Source organism: Dama dama, chromosome 4 (assembly GCF_033118175.1).
Source record: "Dama dama isolate Ldn47 chromosome 4, ASM3311817v1, whole genome shotgun sequence".
NCBI classification, from domain to species: Eukaryota; Metazoa; Chordata; class Mammalia; order Artiodactyla; family Cervidae; genus Dama; species Dama dama.
In genome coordinates this window covers 71517427-71526175 of record NC_083684.1, presented here as the reverse complement: position 1 = coordinate 71526175, position 8749 = coordinate 71517427, and positions in this window count along the sequence as shown.

The window sequence follows — 8749 nt, the reverse complement described above, 5'->3', positions numbered from 1 at the left end:
CATACTTTTTCTTAAAAGGCAACTTAGCTGTGCATATAGAAATCTAGATTGGCAGGCCTTTTTCTTCGGCAGGTCCTTCAGTAGTTCCTGCCACTGTAGTCTAAAACCATAATAATACTGGGAATGAGTGCCAACTTATTTTTTTTATTGCCTTGTTGTCTTAGTTTAGGTTAAGAACAGAGGAATGGGGTTTGAGGTTTTCAACCCAAAAGTAATAAATAGTGCTGAATGTGTAGGAGGGATAATAAAATCCATTATCCCAGTGACTGAGCTGATAGATTGTGCTAGAAACTGGGTAGATGGTCTCCTATCCAATTGTTTCTTTATCAACACCCAGCTTCTTTTCCATGGACCATGTCGATGAGTTTCGAACAATGGCATATGGGCAGAAGTGATTGTGAAATTGTGTCTTGACGGCAACATCTCATTTTCGCTTCTCTGCTGGGATGTCCCCGTGGGTGTGCGATTGCTGTTCTCAGACGCCCCAGGATTTAATGCTGTCCTGGGAGCTACAGGTTCAGGTTATCTATGGACTGACCATGTACAGGCAGTTTTAGCAAATTCTTGGTGATGCTGATGTTACCGGCTTGGGAACCACTGAGTGAAATCATCACTTGATTCACAAAGACAGTGTAAGCAACTTATCTTTTTAGTACCATTTTGGGGTTTTTTTGTGTGTGTGTGGTTTTTTTCTTTCAGTTTTTTGCTCTGTTGGATACTCGTCAGCCGTGAACCATTCACTCTCAGAAACAGACACTGACAGAATACCAAATTATCAGCTGCTCCCTTACTCATACGCTGGGCGTTGTGCGTGCCTGCTCAGTCATGTCCAACTTTTTGCAACCCCGTGGACTGTAGCCTACCAAGCTCTGTTCGTGGGGTTTTCCAAATGAGTATTGGAGTGGGTTGCCGTTTCCTCCTCCAGGGGATCTTCCCAACCCAAGGATCAAACCTGTGTCTCCTGCACTGCAAGTGGATTCTTCACTGCTGTGCCGTAGTCTAGTACCTACATTTAAATCCCCAACTGGGCATGGAACCCGGGTCCTAAGCGGTGAAAGCACCGAGTCTTCACCACAAGACCACCGAGGAGTACCCTTCCTTACGTTTCTTAGTGACATACTTTTCCTGAGGGTGTGAGAGACTTAAGAAGCGTGCTGAGGACTTCACAGGCAGGGGTCTCCAATCCGATATCTCCTGTGGATGGCTTTGACCAGCATGGCCACAGAAATCTAGCGTGCTCATCTTCGGAACCGCACAGCATTGTTTTCCAGGGTCTCGCCGGCTTGCTTGGCCTTCGCTGTGGAGAATGGGAAGGGCGGGATGCAAGACAGAAACTACATTACCCAGCGGGCTGTGCTTGTGCGTGAGCGGCGACACTCATCCAATGACGACCCAGGACAGAGCCGGTACCTCCCGCGGAGGTGGAGGCCGGACTTCCAATGACGTGACAGAGGCTGATGGGCGACAATGCCCCTCCTTGGTGGAGACCGGAGTCCAGGCCTGGGGCTATTTCCTGGGTAGCTATTAGGGATCAAATAAGGAAGGAAGGGAAAGAGAATTGGACTCTTCTCTGCGCCTTTGTGCAAGCCCTCCGCCTGGCTGTGCGTTCTTCGGCCTCTCCACCAGCCCTCTTTCCTTCTGGTTCTTGGTGTCGACGTACTTGTCCTTGTGTGCCTTTTACACGTGGGGAGCTGAGGCTCCTAGAGCGGGTCAGCCGAGGTTACGCCTAACCAGGGCCGGATGACTAGGGAATCCACTAAGCTTGAAGGACCCGCCGGGCTCCCCGCTCAGTTCACGGGGTCCGCTGGTGAGGGTCAACTGGGCCGGACGCAGGTGTGTGGGTGGGCTTTAGGCCGCCAGTCCCTGGAACCATGGTCCTGTAAGCCTCGGGACACGACAGAGAGGATGCTGTTGTCCTAGGACTTTCCTCCTTCCTCTCTCTCTGCCCTGGAGTTTGGGGTACCCAGAGGTGAGTCATTCTTGGCCCATGGTTCTTAATTGAGTAGGGAATTGTGTGAAACACTTCCATTTTGGGAACCCAGTAGGATGAGGTAAAGGTTTCAAGAACTAGCATGTGCATATGCTTCGATGTGGCACTGAACTGGGGATGTTCTGGAAACCCTAAGTATACTTTATGTCTTTTGGGACCTGAGACCAGGTAGGCAGAAATCAGCCACTGAATGGCAAATGAGGAGCTGGGCCTTGTAAGCGTTGTGGGAGCCATAGAAAGTTAGAGCTGAGAGAAGTACCTTAACTCAGCTCTTAATAGTGATGCCTAAAGCTCAGCTTTTCTGTTCACCTGTGTGAATCGAATCACAGAGAAAGTTTTGGATGAAGTAGGAGGAGGACACAGCATGTTTCCTCTAAACCGTGTGTCCCCGCTTGGAGAAGATAGTTGAGAGTTTTGTAGTAATTGTTCAAAGAGGGCGTGATCAGCATCAAATATTCTTCTGAATGGTTTTGATGGTGAAGTGAGTAGGAGTCCGCATCATCAACCTTCAGGTCCAACTGGTCTGGGGTCTGCAGGCTTGTGGGCAGCATACCTTCTTAATCATTAATTTCTCCCACCTGGAGGGGGTTTCAGTATCTACAAAATAGCTCAAAGATATTGTTGTATGTATCCCTTGGTGGGGAAACTGGACCTTGCCCCAAGGCTGCTCTTGACTGCTTGTTTCTCCCTGGTCTCACATCCCCTCCCTTCCCTAATTAACAACTGCTTGGATCTGTCTCTTGGAGCTCAGGTAAGGTCATGGAGGCTGAATGAAGGCTGTTTCCTGTAACCAAAGAAATGAGGGACACTGAAAGGCTTTGTGCCCAGGAGTCCCACAGGGCCCTGCTGGTATCAACAGACTCGCTCTGGTTCCTGAACAGGCTGGGGGTGAGGGTCGATTGTTTCTCTAGTGTTCAGTCAGCCATATTTTCCTCTGGTAAAATCCAGCGGTGCATGTTTTATTATTTTTACTTTCTTCTGGATTTAATTTGCTGTATATTTTTTCACCTCTATTAATTAGAGGTGGTCGTGGTGGTGGTTTCATTGCTAAGTTGTGTCTGACTCTTTGTGACCCCATGGACTGTGTAGCCCACTAGGCTCCTCTGTCCATGGGATTTCCCAGGCAAGAATACTGGAAGTGGATTGCCATATCCTTCTCCAGGGGATCTTCCCAAACTAGAGACCGAGCCCAGGTCTCCTTCATTGCAGACAGTCTCTTTACTGACTGAGCCACCAGGGAATAGTTCTGTAATTATTTTGTGTACTCGTTTCATTTTTGTATCAGTTAGGCTCATCTCTTAAAATGAGTTGAAAAGCATTCGTTCCTCTTATTTTCTGAAATGACATGTTATTGTGGTATTATTTATCCTTTAAATGTTTTGTAGAATTTGCCAGTGAAACTATTTAGGTCCTTAATATTTCTCAGTGGTGTATGATGATTTTTTTTATTGTTTTTTGAACATATTTTTATTGTTTATTTCTAAATACATCATATTTTGATGCTATTATAAAAGATTTAATTTTTTTAAAATTTCCAAACGGTCATTGCTAGTATCAGAAACAGGTCATTTTTGTATATTGGCCTTTTATCCTGTGACCTCGATAAACTCAATCATTCTCAATCATTTAATCTAGTAGCTTTTTAGTGAATGAGTTGTAATTTTCAACATAATCGTGTCTTACTTGAATAGAAGTTTTGGTTCTACCTTTACAATCTTTTTTAAAAAATATTTTTTATTTGGCTCCACCGGTTCTTAGTTGCAGCACGTGAACTATTAGTTGTGGCATGTAGGATCTAGTTCTCTGACCAGGAATTGAATCCTGGCCTTCCACTTTGGGAGCACAGAATCTTAGCCACTGGACCACGAGGGAAGTCCCTACCTTTACAATCTTTAGACCATTCCCCCCCCCCCCCCACCTTATGTTACTAACACAGATCTCTAGTACCAATACAATGTTAGGTAGAAGTGATGAGCATAGACACATTTGCATTATTCCCAATATCAGGGCAAAAGCATTAGGCTTTCAACATCAAATGTGTTAGCTGTGTTTTTTTTTTTTTTTTTTTTCCCCATAGATGTAATATATCAGGAAGTTCCCATCTAATCCTAATTTGCTGAGAATTTTTATCATTTACTGGTTTTTTAATTCTGTGAAATGCTTCCACTACATCTTTGAGATGATTATTTTTTAGTCTATTAATATAGATAACAGGTTCAACTGTTAAATCATCTTTGTATTTTTGATAAACAGCACTAGGTTATGGTTTATGTGTTCACATATGTATATGGCTGGATTCAGTTTGCTGTGTTCATGTGGGTGCTAGCCCCCCTTTTTTTTTTTAACTTTTTATTTTATATTGAAGTATTAACTGATTATTGAAGTATTGGCTTCCCAGGTGGTGCTAGTGGTAAAGAACCTGCCTGCCAATGCAGGATACATAAGAGAAATGGGTTCGATCCCTGAGTTGGGAAGATCCCCTGGAGGAGGAAATGGCAACCCACTCCAGTATCTTTGCCTGGAGAATCTCATGGACAGAGAAGCCTAGAGAGCTACAGTCCATGGGATAACACTGAGTTGGACACAACTGAAGCCACTTAGCACACACATTAGCTGATTAACAGTTATGACATTCACTTAATGATTAATAGTTGGGAAGTGTTTGAATTTTCTTTTAGAAGAATTTATCTATACAATTGGTAGTTTCATCTTTAAGAAAACAAGAGTATCAGTCCCACAACCACAAATGTGTTCCACTGGAGAAGGGAATGGCAAGCCACTTCAGTATTCTTGCCTTGAGAACCCCATGAACAGTATGAAAAGGCAAAAAGATAGGACACTGAAAGATGAACTCCCCAGGTCGGTAGGTGCCCATTATGCTACTGGAGATCAGTAGAGAAATAACTCCAGAAAGACTGAAAAGACGGAGCCAAAGCAAAAACAACACCTAGTTGTGGATTTGACTGGTGACAGAAGCAAAGTTCGCTGCTGTAAAGAGCAATATTGCATAGGAACCTGGAATGTTAGTTAGGTCCGTGAATCAAGGCAAATTGGAAGTGGTCAAACAGGAGATGGCAAGAGTGAACATCGACGTTTTAGGAATCAGCAAACTAAAATGGACTGGAATGGGTGAATTTAACTCAGCTGACCATTATATATGCTACTGTGGGAAAGAATCCCTTAGAAGAAATGGAGTAGCCATCATAGTCAACAAGAGTCTGAAATGCAGTACTTGGATGCAATCTCAAAAATGACAGAATGATCTCTGTTAGTTTCCAAGGCAAACCACTCAATAGCACAGTAATCCAAGTCTATGCCCCGATCAGTAATGCTGAAAAAGCTGAAGTTAACAAGTTCTATGAAGACCTACAAGAGCGTCTAGAACTGACACCCAAAAAACATGTCCTTTTCATTACAGGGGACTAGAATGCAAAAGTAGGAAGTCAGGAAACACCTGAAGTAACAGGCAAATTTGGCTTTGGAGTACAGAATGAAGCAGGGCAAAGGCTAATAGAGTTTTGCCAAGAGAATGCACTGGTCATAGCAAACACTCTCTTCGAATAACACAAGAGAAGACTCTATACATGGACGTCACCAGATGGTCAATACCGAAATCAGATTGATTATATTCTTTGCAGCCAAAGATGGAGAAGCTCTATACAGTCAGCAAAAACAAGACTGGAAGCTGACTGTGGCTCAGATCAAGAACTTCTTATTGCCAAATTTAGAGTTAAATTGAAGAAAGTAGGGAAAACCACTAGGGCATTCAGGTATGACCTACATTAAATCCCTTATGATTATAGAGTGGAAGTGACAAATAGATTCAAGGGATTAGATGTGATAGACAGAGTGCCTGAAGAACTATGGACGGAAGTTCGTGACATTGTACAGGAGACAGGAATCAAGAACATCTCCAAGAAAAAGAAATGCAAAAGCAAAATGATTGTCTGAGGAGGCCTTACAAATAGCTGTGAAAAGAAGAGAAGCAAAAAGTAAGGAGAAAAGGAAAGATATGTCCATTTGAATGCAGAGTTCCAAAGAATAGCAAGGAGAGATAAAGCCTTCCTCAGTGATCAGTGCAAAGAAATAGAGGAAAACAATAGAATGGGAAAGACTAGAAATCTCTTCAAGAAAATTAGAGATACCAAGAGAACATTTCATGCAAAGATGGGCTCAATAAAGGACAGAAATTGTATGGACCTAACAGAAGCAGAAGATATTAAGAAGAGGTGGCAAGAATACACAGAAGAACTACACAAAAAAGATCTTCACAACCCAGATAATCACGATGATGTGACCACTCACCTAGAGCCAGACATCCTGGAATGTGGAGTCAAGTGGGCCTTAGGCAGCGTCAGTACAAACAAAGCTAGTGCAGGTGATGGAATTCCAGTTGAGCTATTTCAAATCCTAAAAGGTGATGCTGTGAAAGTGCTGCACTCAATACACCAGCAAATTTGGAAAACTCAGCAGTGGCCACAGGACTGGAAAAGTTCAGTTTTCATTCCAGTCCCAAAGAAAGGCAATGCCAAAGAATGCTCAAACTGCCGCACAATTGCACTCATCTCACATGCTAGTAAGTTAATGCTCAAAATTCTCCAAACCAGGCTTCAACAGTACGTGAACTGTGAACTTCCAGATGTTCAAGCTGGATTTAGAAAAGGCAGAGGAACTAGAGATCAAATTGCCAATATCCGTTGGATCATTGAAAAAGCAAGAGAGTTCCAGAAAAATATCTACTTCTTTGAAAAAGCAAGAGAGTTCCAGAAAAATATCTACTTCTTTATTGACTATGCCAAAAACTTTGACTGTGTGGACCACAGTAAATTGTGGAAAATCCTTAAAAAGATGGGAATACCAGACCACCTGACCTGCCTCTTGAGAAATCTGTATGCAGGTAAGAAAGCAACAGTTAGAACTGGACATGGAACAACAGAATGGTTCCAAAGAGGGAAAGGAGTACGTCAAGGCTGTATATTGTCACCCTGCTTATTTAACTTATATGCAGAGTACATTATGAGAAACGCTGGGCTGGATGAAGCACAAGCTGGAATCAAGATTGCCAGGAGAAATATCAATAACCTCAGATATGCAGATGACACCACCCTTATGGCAGAAAGTGAAGAAGAACTAAAGAGCCTCTTGAAAGAGAAGAGTGAAAAAGTTGGCTTAAAACTCAACATTCAGAAACCTAAGGTCATGGCATCTGGTTCCATCTCTTCATGGCAAATAGATGGGGAAACAGTGGAAACAGACGTTATTTTGGGGGGCTCCAAAATCACTGCAGATGGTGACTGCAGCCATGAAATTAAAAGATGCTTGCTCTTTGGAAGGAAAGTTATGACCAACCTAGACAGCATATTAAAAAGCAGAGACATTACTTGGCCGACAAAGGTCGGTCCAGTCAAAGCTATGGTTTTTCCAGTGGTCATGTGTGGATGTGAGAGTTGGACTATAAAGTAAGTTGAGTGCCTAAGAATTGATGCTTTTGAATTGTGGTGTTGGAGAAGACTTTTGAGAGTCCCTTGGACTGTAAGGAGATCCAACCAGTCCACCCTAAAGGAAATCAGTCCTGAATATTCATTGCAAGGACTGATGCTGAAGCTGAAACTCCAATACTTTGGGCACCTGATGTGAAGAACTGACTCATCTGAAAAGACCCTGATGCTGGGAAAGATTGAAGGCAGGAGGAGAAGGGGATGACAGAGGATGAGATGGTTGGATGGCATCACTGACTCAATGGACAACTCTGGGAGATGGTGATAAACAGGGAGGCCTGGAGTGCTGCAGTCCATGGGGTCACAAAGAGTCGAACATTACTGAGTGACTGACTGAACTGAATTGAACTACAAAGAACTGAGATTGTCCAACAACTCAAATGAGCAGGAAACAATTGTCTTTAAACACTCCAGGAGAAAAAAAAAAAAAACACAGAACACAACCTTGGTAACAACTTGACTTTAGCCCAGTCAGACCCATCCCTTTCTTACTGGTTGTATGATCTACAGAACCATATTATAATAAACTTGGTGTTGTTTAAGCCATTGGTTTGTGGTTATTTGTCAGTACAGCAATAGAAAGCTACTGCATCATTATTCTTTGACTATTAACTTTCTTGGGGGCTGTGCTGCACAGCATGTAGGATTCCTAGTTCCCCAAACAAGGATCAAACCCTGTCCCATGCATTAGGAATGCAGAGTCTTAACCACTGGACCACAAGGTAAGTCCTAAGTACTTCTTTACTTTCTAAGGCAAGGATATTTCCTTGGCTTATGTAAACTTTTCCAGCTCTAACCTACAAGTGGCCTCTTATGTAAGGTGTTCTGATTCTTTTTACTGAAATACTGTATTCATAAGCCAATAATTGGACATTAAATATGCTAACAGCTGCTGAAATACCTCCGCATTCTAGGCTGTCACTGAATAGGTAGGGGATATGTTCATACATAAACATTTCTACATACATTGAACTTCTTTGTATTTAAATTAACAAAAATTTCACAAGACTGGATATTTAAAAGGGCTCTTAGGGCTCCAATAGCATACCCAGATAAGGTTTTTTTTGTGTTTTTTTTTAAACAGGCAATGATAAAGTACCATGAGAGAAAAAGAGCACAATACCAAAAGTATAATCAATAAAAGAACAAATGGATAAGTTGTATTTCAAAAAAATTAAATTCTACTCTAGGAAAGATACTGTTAAGAAATGGAAACCAAAGCCACAGACTTAGAGGAAATATTGGTAAAGTATATATCAAA